Source organism: Quercus lobata, chromosome 2, assembly GCF_001633185.2.
Source record: "Quercus lobata isolate SW786 chromosome 2, ValleyOak3.0 Primary Assembly, whole genome shotgun sequence".
Lineage (NCBI taxonomy): Eukaryota > Viridiplantae > Streptophyta > Magnoliopsida > Fagales > Fagaceae > Quercus > Quercus lobata.
The window spans coordinates 58052781-58071347 of record NC_044905.1 but is presented as its reverse complement, the minus strand read 5'-3'; the positions used below and the strand labels follow the sequence as shown (position 1 = coordinate 58071347).

The 18567-nt window shown below is 33.9% G+C and overlaps 1 pseudogene; it reads right to left on the bottom strand.

The window, feature by feature from the left end:
• Positions 1–8241: 8241 nt before the first annotated feature.
• On the bottom strand, positions 8242–17062 carry LOC115967228 (annotated as a pseudogene).
• Between the last annotated feature and the right edge of the window lie 1505 nt (positions 17063–18567).

Sequence of the window (18567 nt, the reverse complement as noted above, 5' to 3'; positions counted from 1 at the left end):
GTGTGGGTTGTGTTTGGGTACAAATCTCCTCTTAAAGAATGACAGTGGGAGGGAAATGAGAAAATGTTATTATGATTTCTCACTAAGGATGAGTAGCTCTCTCTCTAAAAGATGGGTGTGTTGTGTTGTGTTGTAGAAAACCTATCTAGGGTTTTTCTCTCTGAATGACCTCTCTTACTTTTGTGGGTAATGAGGGTAAATATAGTATGAGTGAAGGGTAAGAAAGTCACACTTAAAAATCCTCTCGATAGAATGTTTCGTGAGTATTTCGTAGGAAGGCCTTTCTCGCGAGACACTTGCGAAATCCTCCAGGTTGGCATGACTCTTTAGCTTCCAACATGTGCTTCTCACGTGCCTTTTTTGCAGGAACACTTCTTGTGAGCTACTTGCGAGCCAATCGCGAAACTGCACTAATTCTTCATTTCATACTCGATTCTTCACAAATTTAATACTAAACCCAAAACAATAAAATCTCACAAAATACAAGGAAATAATTTAATGCAATTATAACATTTTTTGTCATGGAATAAAGCCAACATAAAATATAGTTGTAAATCACAATTTTACAATCTCCCCCTTTGACTATTTTGTGACAAAACACCATATAACACACTCTAGACTTAAACGTGAGTTTGAGAATAATGGCGAAACTCACTCACACCTAAATCTAAAACTTATGATGAACTTGGAATACAAAACTTGTAACTTGAAACACTTGTACAAAACACATTAGACTCTCAAGGTAAATCAAGTGACAAAAAGACAAGTATAATGTAACAAGTAAAAAATGATGAAGTAAACATGTTGTGAAACATATGATCAACTTGATCAAACACCAAAACAGTCATAAAGAAATGACTACAATAATCACATAATAAAGCAAACGATCATCTGAACATGCATTCAATGAAGCACAATAGCATAAGGATGTATGCATGTCCAACACAAACACGATGCAATGAGAACAACAAAGCATAGAAACTAAACATAACTCAAAGCACCATAAAGCAAACAAGAAAATAAACATAAAGAAAAACAAACAAAACAAAATTTTCTTATTAACACAATGTCTTCTCTCCCTTGATATATGCATCTCCCCCTTAGTATATTCATCTCCCCTATGGAATATCTCTCTCCCTACAAATGTGCATGAGAAATAGAATTTCTCCTCCTAAGAATATGCATGAGAGTCATATAGAATTGACAAAACTCTTCGGTATACTACTCTAGAGTATACTCCCCCCTTTTTGACACGAATAGAAAAAAGGTTATGGAGAAATGAGAGAAAGAGATAAATGAGAAATGAAGTTCAAATAAATGACAAAACAAAATGCTACAAAGCATAAGGTAGACATGACATGCTAGGATGAAGAAACAAGGTATAGATCAATGCATGACAGGGGTAGCAAAAGTGTGTGCAAGAGGTAGCTATGTGCAATGCATGACCAATGTATTGAAAATACACATGTGGGGTAAGGTGTGTTAAATACATAACCAATGAACTAAACATGTTCCTCATGAAAAAATGTGAGAATCCCCCAAGTTTGGTACTCATCGGAGTCAAAACAAGTGAGAAAATACCTAGGAGGCATTTTATCAAACATCTAGCGTGCACACTGTGAACAACAATATGAAACAATGCATAAACATCATAAAATCTACTCTTAATATATGTTCTTTTTGCCATAAGGGGCCAACATCCAAAAAAAATTATCAAAAAAAACCAATCTCATACAAAAATTTGACAAAAATTAAATTTTCCCAACCCTTATGAGGAAAATCCTAACTAAGAACACAAAAACTCTCCAAAACATAATTTAAGGATTAAAATAAATGAAAAGAGTTTAGAGACACCTTAGAGATGTTAATGAAATGAAAAATCATTCAAATTGGTTGGGTTTTGATGTAAAAATATTGAAAGAGGGGTTTTAGAGAGGATGGGAGAGGTTTAAAACAGGTTTTCCTCGAAAAGCTCTTTAAAAAGCTGATTTTGAGCGTTTTGCGACTGGGCGAGTCGCGAGATGAGTCGCGAAAACAATTTTCATGAAATTTTCTAAGTCTTTTTCGCGACTTGAGTGCTCACTCGAGAGTGAGTCATGAAAAACTCTGACATCTGTTTTTCAACACAAAACATGTTTAAAATAATGAAAACAAAGGAAGCACTAAACATGAACATGAAGAGTGATAAAAATCACTTCCAAATACATATAAAATGATCAAAAATCTTTTTGGTTTGATCCATATATAGTTGAGCACACACACATCACATTTAAACAAGTACAATCGAACAAATGAATAAGACATTCATTGAACATTAGGCATGTATGTTGTGTGTGAATCTCAAATGTGGAATAGTCCTTAGTCTAGAATGACGTTTCAATGATCAATTCAATCAAGTCATACACAACTAGTACTAAGTCAAGTGGTCTATCTCAATTATAAAAATGAACATATATGACCCCCTATGAGAAAATGATTACATATCTTTGAAACGTTTCATTTTGGCTTCATTCAACTTATAACATTTGATCATTTAAGAACAATACATCTCTTTTTGAGATCGATGTCTGAAATTTTTGATATTTCAATTTTGAGAGTAAGCCTTTGGCTTATGGGCACCATACATTTTCATTACAAGTCGCTTTCATTTTTTCCTACTCGAATACTAGTATGTGCAACGGCTTTTGCAGCTCATTATCTATTTTCGAGATTTGACATTTGTTGAGTAAAAAGCAAAAACATAAAAGAGCGGGAAGATATATAGGCACAAGTCTACGCATGTATCAAAACTAACATGACTATTGACTAATCATTCATGACAAGCTTGAAGATCGATTTACAATAATTACACATAGATGTCAAGATTTTTCCCACAAAGATAGATGTGCATACATAACAAGTTAAGCTTATAAATGCACAAATCCATTAGTACGAAGGTGCAAGACTAAACTCTCATGTGATATGTGCTCAAACATATACAATCAAACTTTTTCAAATTTTCATTTTTTATGTGGTTTTGGATTTTTTACTCATACAAAACTAAAATATAAAAGTAAGATAAAAAATAAAAGCATTGCATACAAATAAATGCAAGATGCACAAATGCATGAATATATAACATCTAATGCATGAAGGGTCCTACAAAGATCGAAAGAATTAGATCAAGGACCAAAAAGAGCAAAAACTCAATTATAAGAACCCTTCCTCATCCAAACGAAACAATTGTTTAAAATAAGTGTCTTATCAGAAAGGAGACGAGGGTTGGAAGAATGAGAATCGGAGATGCACATAGATAATAAGTTAAGAGCATTAAATATTTTCTTCAACAACATGCTATTTTCACTCAAATCCAATTTACCCTTTTTAGCACAACTTCCAAGAAACTCAAGTATTTTTTTTTTTTTTTTATTCTTTTAAGAGCATGAAACTTAGAGTAATGAGGTTTAAGATAACCAAAAGCACCATAATGGTGACAAACAATGAGTTTAAGTCCACTAGGCTTTTTGGGAAGGGATCTAACAACATGATTTTGTTTTCTCTTCAATTTATGACATTGAGGTCTTATATGACCAATCATACCACAATGATGACAAGTTGGAACAAACTTAGATCCATCCAAAGCCTTAGGTTGAGGTCTTAACAGAGATTTTGACTTAAGAGTCTTTCTCTCCACCTTTCGATTTCTTTTATGTGGAGGAATATACACCGATTTGTCTTTTGAGGTAGAACACACAATAGGCACAGAATTGGGTATCATAACATGATTGCAACAAGTATTTTCATTATTTTTAGTAATAGGTTTAGCAATCAAACACTTGGCATGCATCTTAAGAGATTCATTTTCATATTTTAGCTTATCAATAAGTTTGTTAGACAAAACAAGTTTAGCATCCAAGTCCATATTCAAACATTTAAATTCTTTCAGATTTTCAAGAGAATTTTTAGCAAGTTTCTTATATTTCTCAACCAATTTGTTGGATTTTTTGAGCTTAGCAATCAAATAATCATTTTCACAAAATAATTTGCTCAAATTCTTATGAAACTTTTTAGAATTTTTCTTCAAGATTTTGATGTTAGAAATATCAATAACACCCAAAGATTCATGTAACATAGTATCACAATCATGAGGATTATCACTCATAGAGGCATTTTCACAAACACGTGGTAGGTTACATTCATCAACATTCAAAACATGCATAGAAACATACAAAGCACTATCCATAGCAAAAAAACACAAGGGGTCAAGAATCACACTTAGGTAATGAAACCAAAACAAGTATACCTGCTCTGATACTAATTGAAAGCTCGGATTTGTGTGAAAACACAAGAGCTTGTTTAGACGCCAATTTTAAAATTATAGCTAGGTTGCTTTTACTCTAACTTATCTAAGTGCAGAACAAGAGTAAATGAAGCGCAATAAACTGAAAAACTACTTTAGTGCATAAACATGAACAACAAACAATAAAAGTAAAGCACAAGAGTGTGGGAAGAGAGATGCAACCACAAGATAACACCAAGACGTGTTATCGAAGAGGAAACCGAAGAACTCGGCAAAAAACCTATTCGCGACCCTCCAAGTCGAAATCAATCTACTAGAGAATAAAGTTGGAGTACACGAATAACAAAAAAACCCTCCAAGCCTAGTCTACCCAATGTATTTAAGCCCTCCAAACTCCTACTACCAACGGACTTGTCAGAATCATGTCTTCTCTAGTTTTTCGGACCCTACAATACGCCTGATTACATCCGTCAGGCTTCACCGGCTTCTTTTGGCAAATCCCCAAAGCTTCCCAAGCTCCAAAACACTTTTTACACTCTGAATAAGTGTGGGTTGTGTTTGGGTATAAATCTCCTCTCAAGGTATGATAGTGGGAGAGGGAAGGAGAAGAGGCCACAATGATTTCTCACTAAGGATGAGTAGCTTTCTCTCTCTCTCTCTAAAAGATGGGTGTGTTGTGTTGTAGAAAACCTATCTATGGTTTTTCTCTTTGAATGGTCTCTTATACTTTTAGGTAATGAGGGTATATATAGTATGAGTGAAAGGTAAGAAGTCACACTTAAAAATCCTCCAAGCATAATGTTTCACGAGTACTTCGAGAGAAGGCCTTATCCGCGAGACACTTGCGAAATCTTCCAAGCTGACATGACTCTTTAGCTTTCAACATGTGCTTCTTACATGTCATTTTCCCAGGAACCCTTCTCACGAGCTAATCTCGAGCTACTCGCGAGCCAATCGTGAAACTGCATTAATTCTTCATTTCATGCTTGATTCTTCATCAACTTAATACTAAACCTAATACAATAAAATCCCACAAAATACAAAGAAATAATTTAATACAATTACAACACTTTTTGTTATGGAATAAAGCCAACATAAAACATAGTTGTAAATAACAACTTTATAGAAATGACCACCAAAAGTACCAAATTACCAATATATAAACAAATGGCAAACTCTAACTTCCAACGTTGTAAGTTTGGACCACAAATATACATAACAATCCAACTAAGGAACACAACACACAATAATATGTACCAAATTACCAATATATAAACAAATGGCAAATTCCAAATTCCAAAGTTATATGTTTTGGACACCATAAATATACATAACAATCAAACTAAGGAACACAACACAAAGAACAACATGATGTTTCCAAATATTTCTACTATTGTAACAACGCAAGCATACACATTGATGAATATTCAATCATTCAAACTAAGTTCTATATTATTTTTGCTGAATGTTTTTCTCAGAGTACCTATGTCATTGCTAGCACCCATATCATCCATGAGAAAGAGAAGAGTAAGATACAAGCTACTTTTGAGCTTGAACGCGCACACGTATTTCTAGGTGATCTCATCTCTTTGACAGTATCAAGATGTGCGAATTTAATGGTTTTCCTCTAAGGATTCGAGTCATTGCTTCTTTCTGAGGTGACCTAAGGCCTATGAAAGGTTACATATAACACATTCAACAGAAACCCTTGACTGAACTAGGTGACCTCAAGCTCTAAGGATCCAGAGCTCCACATTAAAATGACATATGGGACTTGAATTTTGGAATAGTCTTCACACTATGAAGAATGGGTTGGAGCCCATTACATTGCCTTGTGGATCGTCCCCTTGCATCACTTCGGATCATGTTTTTCTTGCACTTTTTTTTTTTTTTTTGTGCATCTTATGAATAATAATAACTAAGCATATAATAATAAAAGTATTTCCCTTCCAAAAAAAAAAAATTCAAAAAATTTGTGTCAAAAATTTTTTTTTTCAAGAAAAAAAATTAAAAAAGGAATCTTCTAAAGGGAATCTCCAAATAGGGCAATCAAAATAACAAGTGATGCCATGATTTATTTTAGACCTAGGCCCTTAAATTGTTTCAAAACCTTTCAAAACTTGGGCCTTAGTAACAAGTAAATCATAGGCCATGGGTTAGCTTAGAATATTCACTTCTCTTAAGGGCTCAACTTTTTAAGCATCTTGCCACTTTTTTCAAAAGTCTTAGAGAGAAGTGTTTTAGCCCAATGCCATGGCTCGAGAGTCCCCTTTATGGTCAAAATGAATTACGGACAAATGTGATTAATTAAGTGTGTCCTCATCTCAGACAATATAGCACCACAAACATCTCATGAACAATTCCTCAATCTTAGGTGGGTTTGTTCACCCAAGTCAAGTAGTTTGAGAAAAGTTTCCATTGTTTAAGTTCCTACTACTAGTCAAGACATCATCCAAGAAATGGTCGAAGAAGAAAGTAGAGGTAATCATGATGCCCATATGGAAGGGATGTTGAAGAGCATCATGGATTGTTTATCCAAGTTGGAAAAGGGAAAGGGAAAAGGAAAGAAAAATGTTGTTTGATATGAAAATTTGGAAGATAACTATGAGGACACTAAATGAGATGAGCATGACAAGGCTGAATATGAGTAGAAGAAGAAAATAGAGAGGATGAAGGTGGATAATAAGAAGATAAGTGAGAGGATGGAGGCCATGTATATGACTTTCCTAAAGTCCCAAGGGGTTGAAGACCATTTAGTTGTTTTCAATCTCTTCCCCCACCTCTTCATTTCCTCAATGGTTACAAATTATTTCTCCTCTTCTCCTCTTTATTCTCCCTCTCCTAGCTCACTCTCTCATTCCTTCTCCATATATCCTCAACTCTCAATCTCATGAAGAAAAAAAAACATTCGGATCACACAACTCCCTTTTCTCCTCCTTCTTCCTTTCTTTCTCAAACAAAAATCATCAGAACTCATAAAACTCAATGGTAACTTTGATTTAATTGAGTCTTTAGTTTTTAGTGTTTATATTAGTGTTAAAGAATGATTTTGAAGACGTAAGAAAATTGCTCAAGATCATAGGAATTTTGTTGTCTCAACTCCTAGCTAGACTCCTTATGATTGATCAGGCTTTAATCAAACTTAACTCCTAGCTCGACTCTACTCGATCGATCGAGTAGTGGGAAAACTAAAACAAAATTTTCAGTTTCAAACCATAATGACCTAGTCCACTTCGGATTCATGAACTACACTTTCCAAGGGTATATAAGAATATTTTTAGAGTTGTTATCATAAAGAGAACACACAAATACTTGGAGAAGTTTCTGCGACCTTGTGCGCCTTAGGTTTTTATATCAAACTACTTCTAGTTTACCGTTAGAGCGTGTTTTTTGTGAAGAAATTTGCACCTACAACTTCTTCAATCAAGAAGGTTGATTATGAAGTCAATTAAGAATTGAATATTTGTGCACAGTGAAGAAGTTCACTAAAAAGAGTTGTCCAACTGGGTTAGAGCTACGCCTAGATAGCTCAATAGGTTCTATTATAGGTAGATACTTTGGGATCGGGAAAATTCCTTGTACTTGTAACCTTAATCTTTGTTAGTGGATTCTTTAAATTTGGTGGATGCCTTTAAACCACCCGTTTTCCCCATCATGACCATATTGCATGTGTCAAATTTAGTTTTTGCTACATTAAACTCAAGATTGGTGATGTGGTTGTACCTAAATTCAATATTTGTATAAACAATTTGGGTAATTGATATATTCCAATAGGGTCAGCCTTGAACCCAACATTATTTAAGAAGAATTCAAAATGCTTAACTTATGAAAATGAATCTCAAATTCCAAGTGTCAAACAACAAACTCAAGTATTGGAATTCTAGTATAATAAGTTACTAAATTTATAGCGAACAATATTGATTATAGGATATGCAATATGGTACATATAATAGAATAATCCTTTATTGTGCCTCTAGTTGTGTAATAGATATTTCATTTGTTGAAGACGATTGATGTTTGCTCGATGAGGAATCCACATCAAGTGAATATTTTCCTACAAGAAAACTAGGTTCTTTAGGTTCAGGTAGTAAACTCTCACTGCCTAACATTATAACCACAGATGACATGTTGGGCCTATCCTCAGGAAGTTGTTGCACACATAAGAGACTAACATGGACACAACGCAACATCTCTGGTAGAGTGCAAGAGTTGTTTGAACACATGTTAATTAGTTCCAAAGGCTTGCCTTCTCTCCATAATTTCCATGCCTAAAAAATTGCAACCTATAAGGTTGAATTTAATCAACCATTTTGTTGGCTTTATTCCATGTCAATTTGCTTATAATTCAGCATTTAGAAACCCTGTATTTAAGTGAGAATCATGTAAGGGTAGTGTATGAGAGAGTGTGAAGAAAAGTTCAAGAGTGTGCACTCCAACAGGGCCTCGTGACTGGATCTCGCGATCGGCTCATGACTAGCTCGCGACTGGCGAGTTGCCAAAAGAGGCACACGTGTGAAGTATGAAGGGGAGTTGAAGAGTCATGCCAGTTGGAGCACTACAAGACAAAACTTTTAGTCTGGCTAGGCAGTTAGCTTGCGACTCAAACTCATGACTCATTCCAGTCGCGAGCCCGAGTCGTTAGACAGCTCTGTTTGTTACAAACCTGACCTTTTGCATTCCAAACACACACCAGTATAAATACCCTTATACCCACGTATTGTAGAGAGCTTCCAGAGAGAATTTTGAGAGAGAAACCCTAGAGAAAAACAAGATTGACTTATCCACAATCTTCATCCTTTGATTCTCCAAATTCCTCTACTCTCACCCTCTCCATTGATATATCCTTGAGAGATACTTTTAGCCAAATCCTTATCTCACCATAACCATATCTGTGAGAAGGTTATTTGGTGCTTGGGAAGTACTTAGGAAGGGACCAATTGATATTGGTTGATGCAATGGGCTAATTGCGGGATCCAATAACCTAGAGAAGACAAAGGTTCGGCATAATCTCGTTGGAGTAAGAAGCTTGGAGGGCTTAGGTACACTGGGTAGATTAGGCTTGAAGGGTCTTCTGCTATTTATGTATCCCAACTTTATTCTCTAGTGGATTATTAACCGCTTGAAGGACGGTGGAAAGGTTTTACGTCGAGGATTTCGGTTTCCTCTTTGATAACACATCGCTGTGTTGTCTTTGTGTTAGCATTTATCTTCCCTTAATCTTTGCCTTTTAATTACTGCTGTGGTTGTGATTAATTAGGGTATAGATTGTTTTAACAATTCTATTTTAGCTTATTATCATATTCTACACATACATTGTTTGATTATAAGCTTGTTTTGGTAATCTGTAAATTGGGGTCTAAACATTCATAGGTGTTTTATACACTAATTGAACATTCACAACCTTCTATCAATAATATGTAATATATATATATATATATATATATAAATTTTTAGAAAGCATTATATGTAAAATTTACATATAAAGTTTTTGGATCCTCACATGTCCAATGAGATTAAGACTATGGTTTGGATGGTAAAACCCTCGATTCTTCTTTCCACTTACTATCTCTAGTAATAACATTCCGAAACTAAAGATATCAGATTTTATTGAGAAAAGTCCATCATTGGCATACTCAAGTGCCATGTAACCGCTGCAAAACATCATTAAGAATAAAACATGTCAATTAGTAATAAATATAGACTCTATTTAAAGTATTTTAAATTGATACTTACTAAGTTCCAACCACTCTATTTGTATTTCCTTCAATTTGATTTCTTTCAAATGTTCTAGCCAAGCCAAAATCTGATATTTTTGGGTTCATCTCACTATCAAGTAATACATTACTTGCTTTAAGATCCCTATGTATAATCCTTAGTCTGAAATCTTCATGAAGATAGAGAAGCCCCCAAGCAATGCCATTAATAATATGGAACCGCTTAGACCAAGGTAGAATTTTGCCTTTTGCTTGATCTGACAAGTTTCACATTTATGTTATCAAGAGTCAACCTGAACTATAAAACAAATTAAAAGTACCAGGTTGTATATTCTTTGGAAAATTCATAACAAAATTATTTATCTAACTAAAATAATAATTATGTTTTGAGGGATTCAAACCAAAAATGAAGGAGTCCAAGCTTTTGTTGGCCATATATTCATAGATTAGCATTTTCTCCTCTCCTTGAATGCAACAACCAAGAAGCCTAACAAGATTTCGATGCTGAAGTTTGGCAATCAATATTACTTCATTTATGAACTCATTCAATCCTTGTCTAGAACTTTGTGAAAGTCTCTTTACAGCAATCTCGTGTCCATCTATTAGTGTACCCTAAAAATTCACATTTGTAGGAAGGTTACGATATACTGAATATGATAAGAGCTATTTTTACTTGAGGTCCTTAAACTAGAACACTGTAAGTTACCTTGTATACAAGTCCAAAGCCACCTTCCCCAAGCTTGTTGTTGCTTGAAAAATTGTCTGTGGCCTTTTCGATTGTAGCCGGGTCAAAGAATGGGAGCTCCAAATCTTTTCTTTGGCTTCTAATGCTCCAATCTATGATCACGTTGTTCTCCATTTTCTCTGATTAAAGTAAAATATGATATCTATTATCCAATAAATAAATAAATAGGATAGCTATAAATCATTTGGACTAAATGCATATTAATCAAGCCAAATCATAACTTGATTGGAAGCCAATTAACCAAGCCAGAAGGCCCATAAGCCATAGGGCTTATAAGACATAACCATAACCTGGAAATTTACCAATAATATGAAAAACATGATTTTACTAATTCAATGACATTGCTCAACTTATTGTGGCAATAGTCAGTGGCAAAGCTAAGGAGGGGCTAATTCTATTAACAATACTAATAAAATTGTATATTATTTGTAAATGTATTGCGAATATGACCATGGTTTCGACCCATACCAAGTCCATTCCAATCCATGCTCTTGATATGATAATGTAATCTTTTTGACTCACAAGTCACAACCCAAACCTATAGATTTCAAAATGGTATTGTCCAATTCTGGTTCAAATTCTCCCTCAACTGAATATAGATAGATGTGGCAAAATGGGTTGGACTTGACAACCCGACCGAACGAGTAAAAACGGGTAGACATGTGACCCGACCATTTTTTTTTTTTTTTAAATTGGATAAATATAATAATAAAATTAAGACATGGTTGATTTACTTGTTTATTTTGGGCTTTACAATGCACAACTCAAACACAATTGACAAATATAATGTTAGTGCCACGTGATTATTATTATTTTTTAAAATCAATTTGTTTAACATTTTTTGGATAATTTCTCTCTCTCTCTCTCTCTCTCTCTCTCTCTCTCTCTCTCTCTCTCTCTCTCTCTCTCTCTCTCTCTCTCTCTATATATATATATATATATATATAATTTTATTCAAATACAGTGGCCTTAAGAAAACAATTGAAACCTTTATCCAGTTACATGCAAGCGAATTGAAAGATTAATAATTGAGGTATTCTTCTCACTTGAATAACGTGACAAGTAAATATTTTTAGATATCAAATGATAAAGTATATGTCAAGATAATTTGATTATAGTAGAGTTAAAAACATATATTTGAAATTATAGGTATGTATGAGAAGCATTCATAAGTGTGAAAAAAGTGAACCTAAAATATATCAACAAAACTAGCATAAACTATGGATGCTGAGGCCTATTTTGTTACAGGTTCATAGCCAAAATAAACGGCTTTTCAAAATTAAAAAAAATGATGTTTTTTGGAGTGTGTGTTGCTTAACAATAATATTATATTCATAAAAAAAATAATGTGTAAATAAGTAAACAATCAAATTTTGATGTATATTCTCAAATTGAAATAGAATATCAACCACATTGCATCTAAAATTAAACATAACTATTAGATTTATTTTCAAGATATCTAATTATAAAATTAGTTTTCAAGATCGTAAATTTGTTATATCTTTTTATTCTTTGTCAAATTAGTTATTCAATAGGGCATTTGTAATTTTATTCTCTATTTTGGAATGTTGATACTGTGTAATAGACTAGACACATTTGTGTTTGTGCTATTTTATTTTGGTCAATAATGTTGGAATTTGTATAATTTTATAAAAAATATTAAACAAAGTGTCAATTTGTTGAGCTAAACTATTTTTTGATATAGGTGGTGAATTCAAGTGGAAAATACATGGCTTGCCAAGTGGAAAATACTCGTTTTAAAAATAATAAAAAAATTCATATGAAAAAATACAGGCCGACCCAGTCCAACCCAACTCGACTTGTTTTTAACCCGTTTAAAATAACCATTTTAGACTTGAACCCGAACCAACTCTCCGTTTTGCGACAACTAAATATAGATATAATGTCAAGAATGTAAAATAATGTTAGTGAAAACATTACAAATCCTAACTGCATATTGTGTGGGTTATAGGCAAGTATTTAATTAAAAACAAGGAATCCGTAATTTTAATGAAATTATATTTATGTTTCTAACTCGAGTCGGGGTTGGCAAGTGATATAGAAACTACACGGTCAAGTTTAAAGAAAATCTTGGTTAAGCTTGTGTTTGCGTACAACGTTTTCTTTGTTTTGCCTTTTTTTAGTAGGTTTCATGGGTATTGTTTACGGACCACCAAGAATTGAAAAACGTAGCCATGGGTTTTGCTACAGTATTTTGCCTTTCAAAAATTATTTTGTTACAGTATTTTTAGCAATAAATTTTTAGTTTTCAACAAATAAGCGGTATCCAAACAGATCCTAAATCTTAATCTTGGTTATATCTGTAATAAATTCATCACTCTGCAATGCATTTTGATTATGACCAAATGGCTACGCACATTTCATAGTTTTGCTGCTTAGAAAATTAGTAACTCTACAATATATTTGTAATAAGAAGCTCAATTAAACAATATGGCAATATGTTTTTTGAAGGTCATAGAAAGTAACATTACCTCTGAACTTTTTCCCTCTTTTGCAAATGAGATAGGAAATTAAGAGCATCCCAGAAATTATGGCAGCGGCAACTGCAACTATAACTATCACTATGACCCTTGTCTTTTGCTCATCTTTGGCCTCTCCTAGGTCAGTATGAACAACCAACCCCCAAAAAAAAGAACCTATGGAAACAAATAATCCAAAGAGAAACAAGAAATCAGACAACAAAACTAAGCTTGTACATACCTAACTCTAAAGCAGGCATTCGAACATACAGATCCTGCCCACTAGTTGAAAGTTGTCTAATATCAATTAGATTTCCATACCAAACAGCACAGCCACTACCTCCTCCTCTGATATCTGAATTTGTATAAGCCATACATTAACAATTTTTCAAGCATTTGATCTTGCATTCTTCAATGCTCATATTTTTGCTCACCCAAGAGTTTGTAGCATCTGGCAACTTGAGCCCACCAAATTTTAGAAACCCATCTTTATCTTTACCTTGGCAACTCAATTGTGTCCTGTGTATGCATCCTTGAGACCAGTTCATTGTTTCCATGTTTGTTGTGATTTAACTGGAATCCTTTTAAACACTGATAGATTGGTGAATCACCAATGATACAATTTCCATAGGGACCACAAAGGTTGTAACTGTCACAATTGTCTCTTGGCACAGATGAATACAGGCTCCAAGTTGAATCTGCTTCAATCCATATGAATCGTTGATGGGAATAGTTGGTTTGGTTCATAACCATTGTTGAGATTACTGATTTATCTAAGGTGTGGTACTCATAGTATGCCTCGTTCTCACTGGAGATGAAATTGAACTTGAAAACGGGGTTAGGCCTTAAATTTGGTGCACCATTGAATCTAAGGCCATTCCGCGGGCCACTCCAGTAGTACTCCTCCGAGCCTTTCCACATAACTACTTCAGGATTTTCATGAAGTTCCATTCTCCAGGTAAAGTCTCCAGGAGATGGATCATCCCAATTCTTCCATGCTGATAAAGTCCGGACAAGACCGGATTTTAAGTCCCATCCAAGCTTCATTCCTGGTAACAATGTATCAATAGGAAAATCAAAGCTTTGCCACAAATAGTTTCCTGAATTTCCATCATTCCCATCTCTTATTACTAAATTCCCAGAATCCAAAAGCTGTACTATTGGATTCGAAGCTTGTTTTGTTGAAGTTGCGTACCAAACAATACTGGTAGTATTCTGGCTGAGAAGAACAAGATTGCCAGTGTTGTTTATCATCAACACACCAGACAAGTCTTTGATTGGGTTGAGTTGGTTTGCCACCCAAACAACAGTTTTAATTGGGATATTCTTGTACCATATTCCCAAGTAACGATTGGTGGAACTACTTGGACTAAAGAAACCCAGTTCAAAGCTTCCATCTGCTGACACCAAAGTTTTGCCCTCACTGATTGTCTGGGATTGAGTAACGCTATCAGCCGCATTGGTGCACCAAGAGAATAGAATAAGTAAGATGGTACCCTAAAACATAATGGAATTCAAATCCATAGTTGAATTGGTGAATGGGGTTTTATTTTCTAATGTGATTCTTATATCTCTTGTCTGTGAGGGTACCTAAGTTGTGTGCAACTGGGGAATTCTCGGGGTATCAATTCGAAGTTTTGTAAGCAAGTCTCACAGTCAACCAAGTCTTTACAAGAGATCTAACAATCAACCAAGTCTTTAGTTAACCAGTTTATCAAAAAAAGTCTTTAGTTAACCATAGACCTTATATTCATGTGAATCAGACTCAGAGTGTATTGCACATTTCAACAAAAGTTTGCTTGGTTGAAGTTTTTCCTCCAGCATTTAACTCTGGGCGTACGGTGTACCTAACTCTTGCTGACCATGCCTTTTCTCTGTTTGTTTGGAGGTGAAATAGGATGGATGGAAAACTTTGGAGAGAAAATGGGAAGGAAAACTTTTTTGGAGTATGATTGGTTGGGTGGGGAGAAAGGAAAATAAATGGTGGGACTCAAATGTTTTCTCCTCGGGCCCACCAAAAAGTTTTCTCTCCAAAGTAGAGAGAAAACTAAAGGCAGAAAAAAGGACTGCTTAATAGACAAAAATGCTCATGTGCACTTGCACATGCCCAGTGGCGACTCTAGGAATTTTGTTTAGGGGGTTCATTAAAAAATTATAATAAACAAAGAACTTAAATATATCGAGTTACCGACAAAATAAATAAATAAATAAATAATACAAGAAGTTTTACAATTTCCTTCTACAAGTATTCAAATTTTGAATTGTTATATGATAGTTCATTATAAGTATCTATTACCAATGTGGGTAGCTATGAGCCTATAATCATTTTATTTTGTTAAGTTTATCTAACATTTTTATTTTTATGCAGCTTTTATTATCTATTTGTTATTGTTTTTATAAAAATATTTTAAACTAAATGACTAAACTAAACTCATTGGTTTTGTATTAATTATTGACGCACACTCATTCATACATAAAATTATACTCTAGTGTTTACTTAACCAATCAAATGCTTGGACAATCACTAACTTTATGTTTTTTTTCTTGAATTTTACTAATTTTATAACAAAAAGTTATTATAACATGATAACAATATACACATATGTAACAAACCATATCTATTTCCTAATTATTAAATTATATATATTTATATTATAATGCACACACAAACATCCACACACATCATAATTCACACAAATAATATTATAACAAAAAATAATGCACACAACCAATATTAGACACACTCACACACATAATATAAATTTTAAAAAAATAGTGACACTTAAATTTACAAATACTTACTTTTTATTCTTAGAGTTGGAAATACTTGTAATAAGGGTGTGTAAAATTTAAGTCAGGGTGTGCAAATATATTTTTAAGAAAAAAAATTATAGTATTAAACTAACAAAAAAAAATATTTTTTATATATAACTTCTTTTTTGGAAGTCATGGGGTTCATTTAAGCCCCCTGAGAATAGTGTAGCACCGCCCATGCACATGCCTTTGTTTGTACATTGCTCTTCTTCACCCTTTATTTATTTATTTATTTTCATTATGTTTCTTTTCCTTCCTCCTAAGTTGCCTACTCCTTCTTCTTCTTCTTCTTTTGTTTTTTCTTTTAGACGTTGCCTTTGGGCATCATTTTTAAGAAGGGTACATAAGTAAATTTATATAAACTCACTTTTTCCATATTTTCACTTTTTCACTCCCAACCAAACAAAAAGGAGAGAAATTAAAATTTTTTCTATCCTCCCACCATTTTCTATCATTTCACTTTTCCACTTCATAGTCTACATAGTATGATATATTTGCACTTTATTTATACTAAGACCATTCGCATAATAATCTACTTTTTTATTTTATACAATTGTTTTTTCAAAAATACCCACATTAGATGATCTATTTTACAGTACATTTCATTTAAATAGTATTTCTTTAGCAATTATTTATTACTCTCTCTATTTGAATATATGAGTAAAAAAAGTTTTAAAAAATATATTTGCATACGAATAGTAAGAGCGATTACATCTGTAGGTGCAAAATAGAAAAAGTGCACAATGTTACACATTTTTGCTCAAAATCTACCTATATCATTCCATCTATAATAGTATGCATATCCATTATTGCTACAATAACCGTGTATCTGATTTTCTCTCTCCTCTTTCATCCGATTCTCTCTAGTCCCCCTCTATCTTATCTTGAATCCAACAACATGTTCTGCAAATCTACACAAATCATCAAATTCTTCAAACTCATTCTAAATCTAGATCCTAAACTCATTAAACCCATATAAATAAACAAACCCAAATTGCAAAAGAAGAAGAAGAAGAAGAGGAAGAAGAAAAAGAAGAAGAAATCACCACAAACCCACAATCAAACCCAAATTGCAAACCCAAAATCACCGCCCATAATCAAACACAAATTGCAAAAGAAGAAGAAGAAGAAGAAGAAGAAGAAGAAAGACATAGATAAGAATGTTCATAAAAAAAAAAAAATAAATAAAAAAGAGAGTGTGTGTGTTCAGGTGGGTTGGTATGAAATAATTTAAAAGTGAGAAAAATGGTTATTTAAATAAAAGATGATGTACAATAGACTGTCTGATGTGGGTGTTTTTGCAAAATGGCCCTGTAAAATAGAAAAAAGTAGATTTTTATGTTAAAATAGAAAGAAAATTTATTTCAACATAATAACCTACTTTTTCTATTTTACACAAGCATTTTACAAAAACTTCAACATTAGATTATCTGTTATACACTTTATTTTCTTTAAATATTCATTTTTTATTATTTAACCTACTGTATCAAAACAATCTCTCTCTCTCTTTCACACACACACACACACACACACACACACACACACACAAAATGAAAAACTCTCTCTCGCCTCTCAACTCTTCGCTTCTTCTTCTTTTTCTTTGTTGGGTTTTGATTTTGGGTTACGGTGGTGGGTGGGTGGTGATGGGTTTTTGGATCTCGTTGGGTTCATTGTAATTTTATTCAATGTTTTGTACCTTGTATTTATTGTGGGATTTGATTGTAAGGGTTGTGTGTGAGAGAGAGAATGTGAAGACTCAAGCAAATTGAAGGCTGAAGAGTTTTTGCGGGTAGCTCGCGACTAAGCATCCCGTGAAATGATGCATGTGCCTTGCACATGACTGGAATGCGAAGAGTTAGGAAAGGACGGAGACAGCTGTGTTTCGTGAGTAGCTCGCGGGTAAGGCCTTCCCGCAAGACACTTGCGAAACATTCTATTTTGCTAGATCGTCCTTTCTAATGCACACTTTCTATACTCACACTATATATACCCACATTACCCACAAATGTCGATGAGTGATTATGAGAGAAAACTCTAGCCACAAACCTTGAGAGTTAGAGATTGTTATACCCACAATCTTCTACACAATTGCTTGTGGATTTTCCTTAACTCCTACCTCTCATTTTCATATCCTTGAGAGGTTGATAGCCCAAACACTTACCATACCCTTTCAGAGTATTTGGTGAGATTTTGGTGTTGTTGGGAAGCATTGGAAGAAGCCAAGGATGGAAAATACAACATGGAGCTTGTTGTGGGATCCGGAAAGCTAGACAAGACACGGTTTCGAGAAGTCTTGTTGGAGTAGGAGCTTGGAGGGCTTAGGTACATCAGGTAGATTAGGCTTGGAGGGTCTCTTTCTAACCCATGTATCCCAACTGATTGTTTAGTGGATCGATTACCGCTTGGAGCACGACAGAGAGGTTTTATGCCGAGGACTTCAGTTTCCTCTTCGATAACACATCGCGGTGTTGTCTTTGTGTTTGCATCTTTCTTCCCTATTCTTTTACCTTTCATTTTACTGCTGTGTTATTATGA